General features: G+C 46.2%; 1 pseudogene; it reads right to left on the reverse strand.

The window, feature by feature from the left end:
* Positions 1-19,782: 19,782 nt before the first annotated feature.
* Positions 19,783-21,014, reverse strand: LOC119322473 (annotated as a pseudogene).
* Between the last annotated feature and the right edge of the window lie 320 nt (positions 21,015-21,334).

Here is a 21,334-nt window from a genome sequence, read left to right on the forward strand (position 1 = left end):
TGTAGGGCGTGGATGTAAAAAATTATATCCACCCCTACTTCCGCCCGTGCTGCTGTGCCTGGCCAGAACTCATGGTACTACCGCGTAGGGAGCAGATGTAAAAATTTAGATCCGCTCCTACTACCGCTTGAGCAACTGCTCCTGGTTGAGGCCATGGTACTACCATTCCCAAGGAGCGGTACTACCATGAGTACCTATGGTACTACCATGCAGGAGCCCGGTACTACCGCAAGGGCCAGCGGTAGTACCGCTCTGGGGAGCAGTACTACCGCCTGTCTCAGTTCAGCAACAACATGAATCCTTCATTTTGCAGAGACACAGAGAGACGGACACTACTAGGGAAAACCCTAGCAGTAGCGCTGGTTTTGTGCTCACTAGTAGCACGGGGAGGCGCGCTACTAATAAGGTGCTACAGCTATTGCTTAGCAGTAACGCGTGCCCGCACGCGCTACTGCTAGGACAAATAGCTGCAGCGTTTGTTCACTCCCACGCTACTGCTAATGTAACTAGTGGCAGCGTGTTTTCTCTCCATCTCTACTAGTATTCTTTTTTTATTTTTTTTATTTTTAGTGTATTTATGCGCCATCGTATAAATATTGGTACAATACCAGTTATGAGGTTTACATCATTATGTCCATAACAGTGTGTCAAATGAAGGTGGATTAGGTTCAAGTGGAGGCAATATGTGGTGCATGTCAAAAGTATACTACTAAACTGAACTTGATCTAGTTTGGACTAGTAGTACTTTCGATGTGCACCACATGTTGCCTCCACTTGAATCTAATCCGCCAGCACAAGCTATTTAATCATCATCATAGTCATAACATCAACAGTAGTTATTTAATCATCATAGTCATAGTGTAGCACATCACCATCTTCAAACTCATTCTAGCTAGCTAATCACCACCAACACTAACTGCGGTAGCTATCTAATCACCAGCAACACTAGCTAATAAAAATCATCAGTCATTGCCACCAACACTAGCTAATCACTCCTGCTGCTCTCTCTCAGGTAAAATAACATAAAACATGTGTAGCACTCGTTCTTCATCAAGTTGGAGCATGCAGATGAACCTGTCTCCTAATCGTGGGCTGCGCTTCTGATTGCTGCCCCTAGTACTTCTCTGCGATCGTTCACAATTTTGCTCCAATCTTTCACTATTAAGTATTCCTCGCTATTAGAAGTCCTAAATGCACTAAAGTGCATTGTAGGATATCTTGGTCGTAAGATAACAATTCTCATCTGACCTTTAGTCTTGATCCAATGAGGCACAACATTCAGCAGGAATCCCTGTTGAAGAACATCGTATAGTAACATACTTAGCAATGAAATTTAGCTTAAAAATAATGTATGCGAAAGATGCACTGAGTACAATAGTAAAAATCTTACCATCTTTCCTAAATAGATGTGACCGTAGTTCAATACGAACACTATTGGTCGCATGTTTTGAGTACTAAGATTTGCAACTCCAAAAAAATAATTTGTCTTGGCAGTATGAAGATCCTCAAGCCATGAACATAATGACTTATCTCCTCGCAGTTTAGTTCAGCCCCGGGACAGTAGTAGGTCCTGTCTACCAAGCGCTGGACATGTTTGCTTGATTGGAAATAAGCTGTCAATAGAAATTAGTTGTCAACTATTTTTGAATAAACAATATCAAAGACATAAATATGGTTGAGAAACTCACATTTTCGTAGAACTGGAGGCGTCTGCACATCGACCCAAGATGTCGGTATTACCTTCAATACCATCTTCCGGACGAATATCAAAGGTGATAACCATATCAGGCTCAAATGCATAAGTCTTGCATAGTGCTCGCCATGTTTTGCATCCAAAATAGGTGTAGTCGTCTTTGTTGTATAATTTTGCATGGAAAATATAACCATGCTCGGTCTTCAAATAAACTCTCTTTACCTCCATAGTAGTTGTCATAGAACTGAAACCTAACTTATCCAATACAAAAACTATTGCATGGCAGGGGATACGCTAGTAGACTAGCAAAAACAATAAGTTGAAGCAAATGAAGCATATGTCATGCTTAATTACGAAAAAAGACTTGTCGTTGTGACTTACTGTATCCACTTCGAAGTTCTCGTCCAGCTTGATGTTGAAGCGCCTATCATCATCTAGGAAGATTCTGTCACACAGGCCGCGCTCGTCTTCGCAGTATTTGCAAATACCGAAATCCTTTTCATCGTCAGACATTTCCTATGTTCATAGTTAAAACATTAATTGAAAATTGATTGAAGACAACTACCAGGATACTCAACACACAAATCCAGGGCACTCGATATTTCCTACATATTCTGGCACAAGTCATGCCAAAATTCATGGAAAAATCCGGCATGACCTTTACTAAAATAGGACATATCGAGTGCCTGAAATTTGCCGGAACGGAAATGAATCAACACTCCGGCAAAACATAGGCCACTCGGAGGTGTAACCTGCAAACATGACCGGCCACTTGGGCAAGCACATATCCTATTTGAGCAACACAAGATATACATTTCAAAATATCTTATAGGACTCAAATTAGCATGCATTAAATAAGCAAAAGTAAATCATCTCATGCGTTCGTACATCGTCGAATATTATCACTAATACATCCCGAATAGTGTCATACATATAACATCACTAATACAACTAATACCCTAGCACACGACGGGTATCGGCGCGGGCGGTGGACACCCACAGAGAAGGAACCATCACGGGATCATAGCTCCAGTGAGATCCCTGGAGAACCTGCCAGGTATTGGAGAACCTGTGCTCCAACACAAACAAGTAGCAACGGACGTGCGCATCCTCCTCACTGACACGGTGATGCACCACCTCCGCGGGGTCCTCGAGCCTCTGGACCGTCACTGGCCCACGCGACCACCACCAAAGAAGGTTCAGGTCAACGACAGGCTGGCTCCTCACCAACCTGCGCCCCCCGGTAGGTAGCGCCTCCCAGTACCACCCCGGCGGAGTCTAGTCCCGGACATGGCCCGTCTGGTCAAGCAGGTGTCGTCCTCCGCCGACTCGACGACGAGGATGCGGGATAGGCATCGTCCACATCGATGCGGGAAAAATTGCTTTAACTAAAAAATAGCAACAAGTTATTACTAACTAGTTCTATTAATTCAATTAGTTCTTATTAAAAATAAACTTACTATAAATAAAAATAAACTAGTACCTAATTAGTACCTAGTTCTTATTAACTAATTAGTACCTAGGAACTACTGCCCTAATTACCATATAAGTATCCATTTTTTAACTAGGGTATGTACTACCTAATTAAATATGGTTAATACTAATTGTAATTAACTAACTAGCACTAAAAATAGCCTAGGGTTCATACTAACTAGCACTAAATAGCTAGGGTTCATACTAAGCAAAGAAGAGGGATCGGAAGGGGAGAGTGCTTACAGAGGGCGGGGAGAGAGATGGGGTCGGGGGAGACGGCGGCACCGAGGCGCGGCAAGGCGGGGTCGGGGGAGACGGTGGCGAGGCGGGTCGAGCGAGACGGCGGCGGAGAGCGAGGGCCGGGGCTCCGGCAAGGTCGAGGTCGAGGAGGAGGAGGCACAGGCGCGTGATGACATCGAGGGGCAGACTCCAGTGGAGAGCGAGGGCAGGGCCTCCGGTGAGGGCGAGGGGAGGGGCTCCGGCGGAGGCGATGAGGGGGATAAGAGAGAGTGGGGAATTGGGGGAGGAAGCAGAGGAGAGGGAATCAGGCCGCGCGGGGGGTTAGGTGAAAATAGCTTTAACAGCAGCGTGGGGAGCGAAAATGCGCTGCTGCTAAAATCCGTACTAGTAGCGCTGTTTCTAGAAGGGCGCTACTACTATACATAGCACGTCGGGAACGGTGTGGCAATTATAGTAGTAGCGCGTTCTGTTCCTGCCGCGCTACTGCTAAGCGGGTAACAGTAGCGCCGTTTTAGCCGACGCGCTAGTGCTAAGTAGCAGTAGCGCCTCATTTTAACACGCGCTACTGGTAAGATTCTGTGTATAAGGTTTTCCCTAGTAGTGGGAGGATGGGCCAAAGAGCTAAAGGAAAGGTGGTGCAAAAAAGGAACAAATGTGTACGTGAGATTCCACCCAAACCTTTCCAACACGGACCCCCTTTTAATAGTATGGCTTTCCTACGACTCAAATCCACCGAAAAGAATTAGAGGAACGCCGTCTTCAATATTCTTCGAGGGACACCAAATCGGCTTGTGTTTAGACATGATATATCTAAAAAGCTCAATGCACATGATTAGTCCGCAAAAGCATTGTCATCAATCACCAAAACTACTAAGGGATAAAGATGCCCTTACAACGGCGGCCTCCCATGTTCTACTATTCCTCGCTATCGGCAGCGGTCATGGACTAGCCGGCATGTCATTTATGTCACATTTAATATGGATTGGAGGTTAGATAATATATATCCGTGTGTATGTGTTTGTGTGACATTTGTGTTAATTAAAATTCAAGGGATAATTGATTTTATGCCCCTAGTTGGGTCACACTCGACAAGTTTACCCCTAGTTTCCAAAAACACTTGTTCCTGCCCAAACCACTTTGCTCCTCTTATGCTTTTGCCCTTTGACCGTTTGACCATCACTTTGAAAACTTCATAAAAAAATCATACTAACTCAGAAAAATTCAAATAAGATATCAAAATGTTCAGAAAAGCATCACCTATATGGGCATGTCATTTGCATTCATGAAAAAAGTGTTGGCCAGTCCCCATCTTAGTTTTAGCTCATATGACCTTAGCATGAATAGTAAAATCTAAAAAAAATCTAAAAATTCTAAAAAAATTGCTGGCAAACATTGACCAATGTTTTGAGTGCTTGCCAAGTTTCATAAGGAAATGACATTCATGAAAGTCATGGCAAAAAAACAAAAATCAATGCTCCAAAATTTCATTTTTTCCACGACTTCCACGAATGTCATTCCCTTATGAAACTTGGCAAGCACTGAAAACATTGGTCAAAGTTTGCAACCAATTTATTTTATAACTTTTAGAATTTTTTTAGAATTTACTATTCATGCTAAGGTCATATGAGCTAAAACTAAGATGGGGATTGGCCAACACTTTTTTCATGAATGCAAATGACATGCACCTATAGGTGATGTTTTTCTGAACATTTTGATATCTTATTTGAATTTTTCTGAGTTAGTATGAAGTTTTTATGAAGTTTTCAAAGTGATGGTCAAACGGTCAAAGGGCAAAAGCATAAGAGGAGCAAAGTGGTTTGGGCAGGAACAAGTGTTTTCAGAAACTAGGGGTAAACCTGCCGAGTGGGACACAACTAAGGGCACCAAAATAATTATCCCAAAATTCAATGGATCAAACAAAAGCTTTCAAGGTGGCTGCAATATAGATAATTATTCTGATAACACTTCCGCACTACATGCTCAACGCAAGTGCACGCCATTGTTTGAACCAAGTGTGCTGCAGTACTCTCACGAGTGAACTTCCCGTCGCAAAAAACTGCACGCTGTGTATTTTCGGTACTTTTTTTTGCTCTACTTTTTAACCGTTTGTCGGAATGAGGCGTGTAATATACTGTTGAAAAGCTATGGATTAGGCGCAAATTCTCCTTGTTGAACAATTTTCGAGATTCCTCACGGTTTAAGAGCAGTTTTGAAAATGGTGCGGTCCATCATGAGTGGCAGCGAGCGTTTTTTCGCGATTTCTTCTAAACCTCTCGTCAGGATGAAGCAAATGGTACACCATTGGAAAGATATCGTCGAGGCGCATCTTTTTCATATCTATTATTTTCTCTAATTCGTTACGGTTTAAGAGCAGTTTCAAATTTACTAAATCGCGGAATTTTGTTTATCAATTTTTTTCAAATTTTCGATACTGTTTTCGCTCCAGTTTTCTAACCGTTTATCGAAATGAGACGTATGATACGCCGTTGGAAAGCTACGGATGAGGAGCAACTTTCATATGTTAAAATGTTTTTGAGATTCCTTATGGTTTTTAGTTAATTTTAAAATTTGTGCGGTTGACGACGAGAGGCACCGGCTGTTTTTCACAAATTTAAACGTTACGCCGCTAGAAAGATATCACCGAGACGCAAATTTTTCATGTAGAGCACTCTCTCTAATTCCTTACAGTTTAAGAGCAGTTTTAAAAATATGAAAATGCGGACACTTTGTTTTTTGTGACACCAAAATCAACGAAGGAACTGCATCAGATAGAAGAACGCACTACTTTAGACTGAAAAATTGCACTGCATTGGACAGTCAAGTGAACTTCATGGTTTCTTTTGTCACACGTAATTTTTCCTAGACGAGTTTTTTTTTCAATTTTTTTGTGAACGGGAATGGACAGCGGAGAGGAGGGCAAGTGAACCGCGACATATATCGAAGTGAACCACATTAATATCTTGTTGTTTCGCTAAATTTTTCACACTTTTCCTGTTGGGCACAAGTGAACAACCTCACTCTCAAAAGTGAACCACACCCGAAGACCAAACGCTGAAAGGATCGATATAGTTGACTAGAGGGGGGTGAATAGGCAACTAACAATTTTTAGCTTTTCTTTACCAAATTAAACTTTGCATCAAAGTAGGTTGTCTAGATATGCAACTAGGTGAACAACCTATATGATGCAACAACAACAAGCACACGAAGCAAAGGAAACAACACAAGTAAGCTTGCAAAAGTAAAGGTGCGAGATAACCAAGAGAGGAACCGGTGGAGACAAGGATGTGTTCCCGAAGTTCCTTCCTTTTGAAGGAAAGTACGTCTCCGTTAGAGCGGTGTGGAGGCACAATGCTCCCCAAGAAGCCACTAGGGCCACCGTATTCTCCTCACGCCCTCACACAATGTGAGATGCCGTGATTCCACTATTGGTGCCCTTGAAGGCGGCAACCGGACCCTTACAAACAAGGTTGGGGCTCTCTCCATAACTTAATTGGAGGCTCCCAACGAAACCACGAAGCTTCACCACAATGGAATATGGCTTCGAGGTGACCTCAACCGTCTAGGGTGCTCAAACACCCAAGAGTAACAAAATCCACACTAGAAAGTATGGGGGAAGCAAATATCCTTTGGTGGAAGTGTAGATCTAGGTCTCCTCCTTCAATCCCTAGCAAATCAAAAAGTTTGAGTGGCTAGAGAGAGAGATCGGGCAAGAGAGCTTGAGAGCATTAATGGTGGAGTGAGAGAGGTAAGAGGTGAGAGTGGTAGGTGGAAGAACCACCTTATATAGCAGCCCTAATAAATCCAACAGTTACTGCGTTTTCAACACTGCAGCGGTACAACGGCTCCTTGTTTCGGTACAACCGGGGCTCACGATGTAGCGGCAGAACCCTACCAGTCGGTACAACCGGGCCACCAGGCGGCAGTACCGGTTATTAGAAAATAACCGGACCAACCGCCCAGCCACCGCACAACTACCGCACTGAAACAGAACGGAGTCACCCTTGAGGGCGCTGGTTGGGCGGTGCGGGGCTGGTGCAACCGCTTGGCCTTGAGCGCTTGAGCGGCTAAGGTAAGAGCGGTAGAACCACTTGAACTTCCGGTAGTACCGGTTGATGAGGAGCAACCGGACCAACCAGGCCACCACCGCCCGGGAACCGCATCAGAACAGAAGCCTGACCGGTACATGGGCGGTGCATGGCCGGAACAACCGCCGCAGGTCTTTGCAGAGCATGGTGGCGGTACCACCGCGCGAAGGCAGCGGTACCACGGCTCGACAAAGACAGGAAAGTGCCAAGAGCCAGCGGTACAACCGCTCGGACGAGTGGTACAACCGCTGGGAAAACACAGCAGAAGTCAAACCAAGAGGGAGGCACTCTCTCTCACACGAGAGGAAGACAAAAGAGGGGTGATGGAGGTGTACGTGAACGGATTCCCCTATTATTTCCAAAGTGGATTCCCTCTTGATAGTACGGGTTCCCTACGACCAAAGAGATAAAAAGCGTAGAGGACTCCGTCTTCAATCATTTCCTTCGAGAGAGAACAACTATCCGATGTAAGCCTAATCATCGAGAACCTGAAACATTTAGCACAGGATTAGACCAACAAAGGGTTGTCATCATCGTCCAAAACATAAGGTAGGGAAATGCCCTTTCAATCTCCCCCTTTTTGGTGGATGATGACAACATGATTTAAGATAGAAATCTATAGAATCTAGTCGGAGCTCCCCCTAGATGTGTGCCCCAATTTGAACTAGCAGTTAGAGAGCATAGGCACACTTTAAGGTCGAGACTCCCCCTAGATTTTATAGACTCGCCACTAAAAGCACATAGAACGAAGGTGGACAACATAATGGAACGAGAGCAATACTACCAATAATGACCAACAAACATGAAAATAAGATAGCAGGAGAGGCACAAGATCCACACAAAGCAAGCCGAGAAACGAAAAAAGTTCAACTGGAGACCACTGACAAAGTTCAACATGAAACACACACCACGCAAACACCCATGCAACTCCCGAGCCCTATCACACTCTCTCCCCCTTTGGCATCAAGACACCAAAAAGGAAGAGAGCGAAGCTAGCGCCCCAGGCTCAGTCCTCCTCCTCTGACTCCTCGGTAGCATCTAGATCTTCATCATCATCAGAATCTTCATCATCGTCCTGATCTGAGTCCTCCATGATATCATCAGCAGCAGTAAAGGAGGTGGAGGGCTGAGGGGGGCTTCATCATCAGTCCAGGTGTTGTGGGAAGAAATCCAACGCTCCTCCGGTGTGATGCTCTTCTCAGAACCACTCTAAACTGACATGTTGAGGTGCCTCGTCATAGCAATTTGGCGACGCCAGGCAAGCTTCTCATTGACATGTGCCTCGTACATCCTCTTCTGGATGTCAGACTGAAGGCAGGAAGTCTTCTTCACCTTGGCAGCGAGCTTGTCCACCCACGAGGGCTTGGCCCCTGGCTCCAACTCAAAATCCTCATCATCAGAAGTGGCATAGACATCCTCAGGAGCATCAGCAGGGAAACGAGGCTCGGCGTGCTTCTTCTGCTTAAGGAGCTTGACTTCATGAAAAGTGAGATTATCAGGAGAGGAGAGAGGCTCTCCAGGACGGCGAACCTCCCATACTGAGTTCAGAAAGCACATGACAAAAGGAGCATAAATGGGTACCTTCCTGTAGATGACCATGTTGTACATCTCGTGCCATAGTCAGTTGGACACATCAAACGTCCCCCCAGATCCCACCTTGGTCTTCATTGCAACCATCAAGTCAACAAGATAGCCATGGATTTCATCTTGATCCCCACCTTGGGCAGAAGCACATTGCGAAACACGCGATGCATGATGTCATAGACCTTCACCAAATCCTTAGATTCTCCAATAATACCACGGCCCCGAATGTACAGAGGGGCAAGCTTCTCCTTAGGCATGGAGTCAGGATGGTCATGGGGGCGAATGCCACCCCTTCCTTCCAGACCGGTATAATCATACCCAATAGCATTGCAAAAGGTCCTCCAGGGAACTTGAAAGAGCTCATCACGGCACATGAAAGTGAGGGTGCACGCGTCATCTTCTCCAAAGTGAACGATGGCATAGAACTGATGGATGAGTTGAACATCAAAGTCACAGTTGACAGACATGAGCTTGACAAGATCAAACTCCTCACAAAGAGCCAAAGCCTCACCAAAATACTCCAGGTTGTTCCTCCAATGGTCAAGATCGATTGTCCACTACTTGGCATATCTGTTCTTGTTGTGCTCAAAGAGTTCATGAACAATCCGCACTTGCATCTCATTCCGAAACTGAACAGTGGTCCAACGAGGAGCTACGGGAACCACATAAGGATTCTTTAAGCGGAAGGCTTCCCAATCCTTGGCTTTCCAACGGTGCAGTGGCATTACCACACGTTGCTTTGCAACGGCAGAATTTTCACGGCGAGTGGGCTTGGTGGGAATCACGACTTCCTCTTCATCAACAGACACAGCCGGGCGCACGGTCCTTCGATCCCTCTTCTTGGTCTTGCGAGGAGCAGAGCAAGAACTAGAGCCACCTGAACACACACACGAAGAGAACACACGAAAACCAGCAAGAATGAGAGGAAAGCACACGACAAATGCAACAGCAGAGAAGCCAGAACAATGATGTGTGGTTCGCATATTCCGGTTGTACCGGATCTCCCACCGGTAGAACCGCCCCACTGGTTGTACCGCCCGTATAGGCGGTAGAACCGCCCCACTGGTTGTACCGCCCGTATAGGCGGTAGAACCGCTGACAGTGGCACTACTAGGGGGATAGATCTAACCAAGATATGCGAATCACACAAGCAATATTCTGATTTCTAGGTACTGCAAACTAGACTGGAGAAAAACAACGATCTCTCCCAACCAAATATCAAACACTAAACTTGGAGGGTTAAGTAATGCCCTAGACAAAGAAGGAAACCCAGTGAATATGAGCATTAAAACCGCCCAAGTACCGATTGCAAACCTACTGGGGCAGCACAACCAGGTATCAGCGGTAGAACCGCCCGTGACCCCGGTTGTACCGCCCGACCACCAATGCCCAAACCAAGGAGAAGGGAACAAAACAAACGGGACAACAACTTAGAGAAATCAACACTTAGAACAGAGAAAAGAACGAAAAGAAAAAACAACCGCACGAAAGTAGAGCGAGCTCAGGCCTTTCTCAAGAAAGGGTGGTGGCCGGAGCCACCTATGTTTGAGTCAATTGGTATGGCACCGCGAAGAATTATCCTTGGGCCCATGACCAAAACTCGTCTTTGAAGCACAAGTACCATAAAAAATGGCTAATGTGAAAGAGTTGATCGTTTTATGCATAATGGGGGAGGGAGAGTTCATTGAGAGAACAACACTCCCCCTATGTCCATGCCTACACCTAAACTAGACAACAAGTTGAGTGTGGTGGGGGGTGCAAGGGTTCAAGTCACATTGCTCGAATCAATGATATTTAGCTCATGCCTTAACTCGCGAAATCTTGCTTCATCCAGGGGCTTCGTGAAAATATCTACAAGGTTATCATGAGTGTTGACATACTTGAGCTCGATCTCCCCTCGCCTAATATGATCCCGAATGAAGTGATACCGAATCTCAATATGCTTCGTCTTGAAATGTTGCACCGGGTTGAGAGAAATCTTGATGGCACTTTCATTATCACACCAAAGAGGCACTTTGTCACAAATGACACCGTACTCCTTTAAAGTTTGCCTCATCCATAAGAGTTGTGCACAACAACTACCGGCCGCTACATACTCCGCTTCCGTGGACGAGAGAGACACACAACTTTGCTTCTTGGAAGACCAACTCACCAAAGAGCAACCAAGAAATTGGCACCCTCCGGAAGTGGACTTCCTATCCACTTTGTCTACCGCCCAATCGGAATCCGTGAATCCTTCAAGCTTGAAGTTTGCCCCTCTTGGGTACCATAAGCCAAAGTTTGGGGTATGAGCCAAATATCGAAAGATTCGCTTGACCGCCACATAGTGACTTTCCTTCGGTGCGGCTTGAAACCGTGCACACATTCCCACACTCAACATGATATCCGGTCTAGATGCACAAAGGTAAAGCAAAGAGCCAATCATGGAGCGATATACCTTTTGATCCACCGCTTTACCATTGGGATCAATGTCAAGTTGGCACTTGGTAGGCATTGGAGTAGAAGCCGGCTTGACATCACTTAGCTTGAATCTTTTTAGCATGTCTTGAGTATATTTGGCTTGGTTGATGAAGGTTCCTTCTCTTCTTTGTTTGATATCAAAACCAAGGAAGAACTTCAACTCTCCCATCAAAGACATCTTGAACTTGGAGGTCATGAGAGTGGCAAATTCCTCATTGAAAGCTTTGTTAGGGGAACCAAAGATAATATCATCAACATATAATTGGCATACAAACAACTCCCCTTTGACCTTCTTAGTAAAAAGAGTGGGATCGATTTTCCCTACTTCAAATCCACGATCTTGTAACAACTCGGTAAGGTGGTTATACCATGCACGTGGGGCTTGTTTAAGGCCATAGAGTGCCTTATCGAGTTGATACACATGATCCAGGAAGTAGGTATCCTCGAACCCGGGGGGTTGCTTGACATAGACCAACTCATTAATACGACCATTAAGAAAAGCACTTTTCACATCCATTTGTTGCAACTTAAAGTTGTGATGGGAAGCATAAGCAATCAACAAACGAATGGATTCAAGGCGAGCAACGGGAGCAAAGGTTTCACCGTAGTCGATACCCTTGACTTGGGAGTAGCCTTGCGCTACCAATCTTGCCTTGTTGCGAATGATGTTCCCATGAGCATCTTGCTTGTTCTTGAAAATCCACTTGGTTCCAATGACGTTGTGGTTCCCCGATGGCCTTGGCACCAATCTCCACACCTTGTTGTACTCGAAGTTGTTGAGTTCTTCATGCATAGCATTGAGCCAATCCGAGTCTTCAAGCGCCTCAAAGACCTTTTGGGGTTCAACACAAGAGACAAGCGCGTGATGTTCACAATAGTTTGCTAATTGCCTACGAGTGCTTACCCCCTTTCTTAGGCTTCCAACCACATTCTCCATGAGATGGCCTTTGGTGGTGAGTTTGGAAGCAATCTTCACGGCACGACGCTCTAATTCCTCCTCGGATGTGGAAGAAGGAGGGTTAACTTGATCATCTTGAGCGCCGTCTTGAGCTTGTTCTTGATCTTGAGCTTGCTCATGATCTTGAACTTGCTCGAGGGGAAGAACTTGACCTTGGGCATCATTTGGAGGTTCACCACCATCTTGAGATTGATCTTGCCCTTGGTCTTGTTCACGAGGTTGAGGGCCTTCACTTTGTTCTTAGGAAGCGTGTGGGTCTTGAGTAGGTGAAGGCTCCACTTGAGTGGAGTATTGTCCTTCTCCTTCGGCCACAAGGGGTTCCTCAATGGGTAGAATATGACCAATACCCATTCTTCTTATGGCTTGAGGAGGAATTTCATCACCTACATCACAAGTACCACTTTGCTCCACTTGGGAGACGTTATTTTCGTCAAACTCCACGTTACACGTCTCCTCAATGAGTCTGGTGGACTTGTTGAGAACACGGTAAGCATGAGAGTTTGTAGCATAACCAACAAATATGCCCTCATAAGCTCTAGCCTCAAATTTAGACAAACGAACACCTTTCTTGAGAATGAAACACTTATACCCGAACACCCGAAAGTACTTGAGATTGGGCTTGTTGCCGGTGAGTATCTCATAAGGAGTCTTGTTCAAGCCTTTGCAGAGATAGAGCCGATTGGATGCATGACATGCTGTGTTGATGGCTTCGGCCAAAAATTTGTATGGAGACTTGAACTCCGCCATCATGGTCCTTGTCGCATCCATCAACGTCCGGTTCTTCCTCTCCGCAACACCATTTTGTTGAGGGGTATATGGTGCAGCGTATTGATGCTTGATCCCCTCATCACTAAGAAACTCATCCAAGGTGTAGTTCTTGAACTCGGTGCCGTTGTCACTTCTTATTGTCAAGATCTTTGCATTATGTTGACGTTGAGCTTCATTTGCAAAGTCGATGACGGTTTGTTGAGTCTCACTCTTCCTCTTGAAGAAGTATACCCAAGTGTATCTTGAATAGTCATCCACAATCACCAAGCAATACTTTCTACCTCCAAGACTATCAAAAGATGGAGGCCCAAAGAGATCCATGTGAAGGAGCTCCAAAGGTCTCTTCGAGTAGATGATGGTCGTGGGAGGGTGAGCCTTCTCATGGAGCTTTCCTTCAATACAAGCACTGCAAGCACGATCTTTGGCAAAACTAACATTTGTTAGTCCACGGACATGGTCCCCCTTGAGAAGACTTTGCAATGATCTCATATTGACGTGGGCTAAACGGCGATGCCAAAGCCATCCCACGTCAACTTTAGCCATTAGGCATGTCGCGGTCTTAGTGGGTCGCTCCGAAAAGTTAATCACATAGAGACCGTTCTTGACATGCCCAACAAAGGCTACTTTAAGAGTCTTGCTCCACAAGAGGGCCACGGTATCAATGTCAAAGAAAGTAGCAAAACCCATGAGTGCAAGTTGACGAACGGAAAGAAAATTGTATGCAAGAGACTCAACAAGCATGACTTTCTCGATCGTTAGATCATGAGAAATGACAACCTTGCCAAGACCCAATACCTTAGAATGTGAGGCATCACCTGGGCATTGATGGAATCTTTTGCACATCCACCACCAAGTCCTTGCTCCTGGTCATATGATTTGTTGCTCCACTATCGAGCAACCATGATCCCCCACCGGAAGCAAACACCTACAAGAGATCAATGCTTGGTTTTAGGTACCCATTTAGTAATGGGTCCTTTGATGTTAGTAACAAGGGTCTTAGGAACCCAAATAGACCATTCAATGTACTCATAAGGAGAACCAACAAATTTAGCATAAACATGTCCATCACTAGCACGACACAACACATATGACGGGTTAAAGTCGCCGGCTTTGTTGGAGGAAATTGTTTTGCCCTTTTGGACATCAAATCCCTTCACTTTTTCCTTCTTCTCCTTAGGAGCACCCTCTCCCTCTTTCACAAAAGTTTGCTTGAGAGGAGGACGTTTGGTCTTGTCGTTCTTCTTCTTACTCTTGGACTTGGGTGCAAACCCAATTCCCTTCTTGGCCACAACTTCCTTTCGATTGCTCAAAAGGTCGTTGAGGTTCTTATCACCTTGAATGCAAGTCACAAGCCCTTTCTCAAGTTGATCCTTCAACTTGGCATTCTCCTCCACAAGATGCACATGCTCACAACACGGGTTAGTAGCACATGCATTATCAATTAATACCATATGAGGGAAGGTGGCCTTTTCCTTGGTTAGCTTAACTTGGAGTTGAGCATGAGACTCCTTGAGGTTAGCATGAGCACCCTTCAAGACCTTGTGGGCCTTTTCAAGTATCTAAAACTCCTCCTTGAGTCTAGCATGATCAAGCCCAAGTTTAGCCTTCTCGGAAGTTAGCACACAAGACACGACAAGAGCATGATCAAGATCTTTCTTTAACTTAGCATGGTCATCATTGTATGACTCCTCAAGAGTCAAATGATGCCCACGCTCTTCCTCAAGAGCATTAGAGAGATCCGATATCTCATCGGCATAGTCACGACTACGACCTTCCATCTTAGAGATGGTTTCTTTGTGAGCCTCTATCATGTTATTGGCCTCACCAAGTTGTTCCAAGAGAGCAACAAAGTGCTTCTTGGATTTGCCCTTGAGCTTACTCATAAAAGACTCAAATTCATTTACTTCCTCATTAGACCCATCATGTTCTTCAATGCAATCCTCCAAGGAGGGATTAGTGATGATGGTGGTTTTGATGTTGGGGGTTACCTTGTTGGAAGCTTTAGCCATGAGGCACTTGGCGGTGATGTTCTCGTTGGGTGAATCAAAGAGAGACACCCGGGGAGTGGTAGCAATGGCAACGGACGCCATGGCCATTGCTTCTCCATTTTCATCATCATCGTCATCCTCATGGTATTCTTCTTGAACCACCAACCCACGAGTAGGAGTCTTCTTGGTGAAGTTGTTCTTGTTGGGGAAGGACTTGGCTTTGTCTTTTCAGATGAACTTGCCGCCATTGTCTCCCCGCTTCTCGTAAGGAAAATCCGCAACGAAATGGCTCACATTGCCACAGTTGAAGCAAGTTCTAACTCGTTGCTTGCCCTTGAAGCCACTTGAGTTATTCTTGTTGAAGTTGGGTCTTGCATTCTTCTTGCTCCAAAGTTGTCTTGAAGCAAGAGCCATGTGTTCATGATAATCATATTTGGTGTCTTCGGGGTTGCTCTCCTCATCTTCCTCTTCTTCCTCTTCTTCCATACTAACCTTGGCCTTCAAAGCAAGGTTGGGCTTCTTAGCCCTTTGAGAACGGAGCACCGCATTGTCGGCGGTCTTGTCCAAGATGCTCATTGCAACGAACTCATCCAACACTTCACTTGAGGTCATGGAGTGGAAGTCCGGTCTTTGACGGATGACGGAGGACATGGCCTTGTTGTAGGGCATCATGGCCTTGAGGAACATGCGCTTGATCCAATTGTCATCCGTGTCCTTGCTTCCATGATCTCGAAGTGAGACCGCGAGTTTGGTCACTCTTCGAAAGAGCTCACGAGGTTCTTCATCTTCTTTCATTGCAAACTCATCGGCTTCATCTTGAATCACTTCATAGTTGGAGCGTTGAATGCTAGCACTTCGTTAGAGAGACACAACGCATTGCCATGCGTCTTTGGCCATGGCATGAGGTCGAAGATGAGGGAGATCTTCGAGAAGGATTGCATCTTGGATGATGAAGAGAGCACTCTCATTGAATTGATTATCCACCACTTCTCTCGGGGTGAAGTTGCTTCGGTCATGTGGATAGAAACCTTCTTCAATGATTCTCCAAAGGTTAGTATTCACATGATTTAAATGACGCTTGAAGCGATACACCCAAGAATCAAAATCCTCATTTTTCACAATCTTAGGAGGAGGACCGGCATGATTTAAATGAGTAGAGGGAATCGATCCTCCATAAATTGGAGGTTCCACATGGGCAAAGATGCCGGTGCCATTTTTACCACTAGTAGAAGGACTCTTTTCACTGTTAGCTTCCCCCTTGTCGGAGGTAGCATCTGTCACCTTGTTAGTGGGATCACCCACTTTCATCGGTGAGGTGGACAGTTTAAGCCCTTCAAGAAATTTAGTAAGCATGCTTTCAACCTTGGTCGTCATGGAGTCTTTCAATGTGTCTAGAGCCACATTGAATTCCTTACGAGAGACCGAGGTTCCCCCATCGGCCGTAGATGAGATAGGATTCACACCGGAGTGCTCCTCTGCACCGTTTGTGGTGTCAACCATACTCTTTAGACGGCAAAGTCCTTAATAAAGAGACGAGGCTCTGATACCAATTGAAAGGATCGATATAGTTGACTAGAGGGGGGTGAATAGGCAACTAACATTTTTTAGCTTTTCTTTACCAAACTAAACTTTGCATCAAAGTAGGTTGTCTAGATATGCAACTAGGTGAACAACCTATATGATGCAACAACAACAAGCACACGAGCAAGCAAAGGAAACAACACAAGTAAGCTTGCAAAAGTAAAGGTGCGAGATAACCAAGAGACAAACCGGTGGAGACAAGGATGTGTTCCCGAAGTTCCTTCCTTTTGAAGGGAAGTACGTCTTCGTTAGAGTGGTGTGGAGGCACAATGCTCCCCAAGAAGCCACTAGGGCCACTGTATTCTCCTCACGCCCTCACACAATGCGAGATGCCGTGATTCCACTATTGGTGCCCTTGAAGGCGGCAACCGGACCCTTACAAACAAGGTTGGGGCTCTCTCCACAACTTAATTGGAGGCTCCCAAAGAAACCACGAAGCTTCACCACAATGGAATATGGCTTCGAGGTGACCTCAACCGTCTAGGGTGCTCAAACACCCAAGAGTAACAAAATCCACACTAGAAAGTATGGGGGAAGCAAATATCCTTTGGTGGAAGTGTAGATCTAGGTCTCCTCCTTCAATCCCTAGCAAATCAACAAGTTTGAGTGGCTAGAGAGAGAGATCGGTCAAGAGAGCTTGAGAGCATTAATGGTGGAGTGAGAGAGGTAAGAGGTGAGAGTGGTAGGTGGAAGAACCACCTTATATAGCAGCCCTAATAAATCCAACCGTTACTGCATTTTCAGCACTGCAGCGGTACAACGGCTCCTTGTTTCGGTACAACCGGGGCTCACGATGTAGCGGCAGAACCCTACCAGGCGGTACAACCGGGCCACCAGGCAGTAGTACCGGTTATTAGAAAATAACCGGGCCAACCTCCCAGCCACTGCACAACTACCGCACTGAAACAGAACGGAGTCACCCTTGAGGGCGGTAGTTGGGCGGTGCGGGGCCGGTGCAACCGCTTGGCCTTGAGCGCTTGAGCGGCTAAGGTAAGAGCAGTAGAACCGCTCGAACTTCTGGTAGTACCGGTTGATGAGGAGCAACTGGACCAACCGGGCCACCACCGCTCGGGAACCGCATCAAAACAAAAGCCCGACCGGTACATGGGCGGTGCATGGCCGGAACAACCGCTGCGGGTCTTTGCAGAGCCTGGTGGCGGTACCACCGCCCGGAGGCAGCGGTACCACCGCTCGACAAAGACAAGAAAGCGCCAAGAGCCAGCGGTACAACCGCTCGGACGAGCGGTACAACCGCTGGGAAAACACAGCAGAAGTCAAACCAAGTGGGAGGCACTCTCTCTCACACCAGAGGAAGACAAAAGAGGGGTGATGGAGGTGTACGTGAACGGATTCCCCTATTCTTTCCAAAGTGGACTCCCTCTTGTTAGTACGGGTTCCCTACGACCAAAGAGATAAAAAGCGTAGAGGACTCCGTCTTCAATCGTTTCCTTCGAGAGAGAACAACTATCCGATGTAAGCCTAATCATCGAGAACCTGAAACATTTAGCACATGATTAGACCAACAAAGGGTTGTCATCATCATCCAAAACATAAGGTAGGCAAATGCCCTTTCAAACGCACTGCAGGTGTTGATTTAGTCGGCTGAATTTTGCAACACACAAAATAAATTGCACCTCATACAAAGGGATAATGAGCTGCTACACAAATAGAGTGAACTACTTTTGTCATTTACTTAACTTTTTTTACAAACGTGTCTGTACTGAATGGTCAAGGCTAATATACTGCATTAATTTTTTATAAAAAAGAGGTTCACTAGAAGAACACTCCCGAAAGTGAACCACATTGTTTTTTTCTAATGAACTTCAAAACCTTTCTTTTCAGTTGTCGGAGAAACTAAACAAAGTGCATTACAAAAAGAAAAGAACCTCTCCTAGGAAAAAAATTCTCTCGTTCTTGACAAAGTGAATCACCAACCACCACACAATGAATCACATCATATTTTTTTTCTCGAAGTACATACCATTAAAAATAAACCACAAACTACTAGTTGCTTGTTTGTTCTCTTCTTTTACATCAAATAAAATAGGACAAGCTGCCGTGCACAAACAAATGGACCCGACATAATGTACGAGAGAACCACCCGACGCCGAACGAAAAGTGGATGCTCGCCGACACTACTTAATTCTTTTTTCCTGCAAAATAAGCAAATGAACCTAAAAGCAATCCATAGTGTACTGCATTTACAATTTGATTTTTCTTCAGAAAAACACCAAATAGTGAACTGCAGGAGAGGACAGTGTTAACCCTAGATTTTGTTCTCTTCCTCGCCCGTGCTTGCAGGAGGTCGTCAGGGCGCGAGGTTGAACAACCAGCGGTCATTAGAGTTTTTTGAATCGGCGGCTGCAACCCGGCTGAGCTGCATCACTAATCTAGGTGAACTGAGGCATATCACCCATGATTTTCAAACGGGGAATTCCACATGGGAGCACGAACTTTCAGTAGTACAGACACACAGCCATCCAAACTGAAGAAAAAAGACAGAAAAGAACTGCAGCTGGAGGGAGACCTGCAACCACACTGCCGATCTACATGGTGAAGCGGGTCCCATCGATGAAGGGCCCCGGCCCGATGCCTCCATTTTTCTCGCCGCCGTGGCGCTCCATATGTGTTGGAGATGCATGGGGACGACCATCGACGACACCACCGGAACCAAGGCGGCACGGACGTGGTTGCCGGGTGCAGATCCGGGCAAAGGGATCGAGAAGTACAAAAGTGTTAGCAGAATAAGCCTAGTGTTAGCAGAATAAGACTCTTAGGGGGTGTTATTAGAATAGACCTACCCTACATATATAAAAATAATTTGATAGTAAACTTGCAATGGTATTTCTGATGATGTAATTAACATTACATCATAAGTCTTGACATTCGACAACGTTAGAGATAAAGGACTGGTATATGAGAATTTGTGACCACAAACTATTAAAGTGCAAATCAAACTGGCGACACATGGACGATGGAGTGCAGGTAAAAGTCGTTCTTCCTCCAGACGGTGATGCCCATGTCCTCCACCATGTTGACCTCACCTGGCTTCAACCCTGCCGGGAGCTTCCAGTCGAAGTGGTAGAGAAGTGCAGCGAGAACGATCTTCATGCTGGCCTATTCAAACATCATACCAGGACACATCCTTCTCCCCGCCCCAAACGGTATGTACTCAAAGTTCGTGCCTTTGAAGTCGACGATGCCAGACTCGAACCTCTCTGGCTTAAATTCCTCAGGGTTATCCCAGTGCTTAGGGTCCCTACCGATCGCCCATGCATTCACAAGCACGTTTGTGCCCTTTGGCACGTCGTACCCGAGGATTTTGCAGGACTTCATGGCCTCCCGTGGAATAAGCAGTGGGGCCGGTGGATGCAACCTTAGTGTCTCCTTGATGACGAGTCTGAGGTATTTTAGGTCCGCCAAGTCATCCTCGGTCACTGTGTGCTTTTCTCTAAGGCAATCGCGTACTTTGGCATGTGCTTTCTGCATCATGTTTGGGTACCTCAGGAGCTCCGACATGGCCCATTGAAGTGTCGTTGCTGACGTCTCACTCCCGACACTAAAGAGGTCCTACAATAATAATACCAATGTGTGCAATTTATAGAACAGGTAAATTACCAATTGAAAAGTCGATGATTTTCACCCGATGTCTTATTGACATGTGGACCCTAGAACTAGAACCACATGCTAGCAAGAGATCGAGTCGCCATCCTAAGTTTTCAACGAAGGAATCATGGAAGGTAAATCTTGAGTTCAAAGTCACGCGGAAATGAAAAGATAGGCTATGATTGCTGCTTCTCGCAAGTTGACCTTATAGTAGGAACTAAAAGTGGCTGGGGAGCTGTTGCACTCACCAGGATACTTGCTTTGATGATTCCCATGGTGAGAGGCACCTCGAGGCCACCTTCCTTCTGTATCCTCAAGAGCACGTCCACCAGGTCCTCTCCATCCCCCACGGCCATCTTTTCCTCGTGTTGTTTGATGGCATACTCCATGAGCTCGAAGCTCTTCCGGTGGACCTCCTCGGCCATCCGCGTCGTGCCGCTTATGAAGTTGGCAAGCCACGACGAAGGGAACAGGTCGTTGAGGATGGACCCGGTGACGAGCTTGACCCCCTCCTGGAGGACCTGCAAGAACTCCTCCCTCCTCTGAAACATGTCCCCGATCATGGTGCGCACGGTGGAGTCGGTGATGAGCACGGCGATCCGCTCGTTAATGTTCACGAGCTGGCGAATTGGTGGATCGGCCAGGCGGGAGGGAAGGTCCATCGGGGTGAGCCAGATCCACCGCCGTCGCGGCTTGGCGGTGAAGGAGAAAGGCAAGGCAGGGGGAGGGAGACCCACGGCCGCCACGGTCAGCCGGATCTGACGCGAGGGAGGTCAAGTCACTGGCCAAATCTATTGGAGGTGCACCATGCTGGATCCGTGAGGCCACGGGGTGGTGGCGCTAGGTGGTGGCCGGGTGGGCTGCGGGGGCGAGGGCTGGGGTGGCGGCGCTAGGTGGT

This window comes from Triticum dicoccoides, chromosome 6B (assembly GCF_002162155.2).
Source record: "Triticum dicoccoides isolate Atlit2015 ecotype Zavitan chromosome 6B, WEW_v2.0, whole genome shotgun sequence".
NCBI lineage: Eukaryota > Viridiplantae > Streptophyta > Magnoliopsida > Poales > Poaceae > Triticum > Triticum dicoccoides.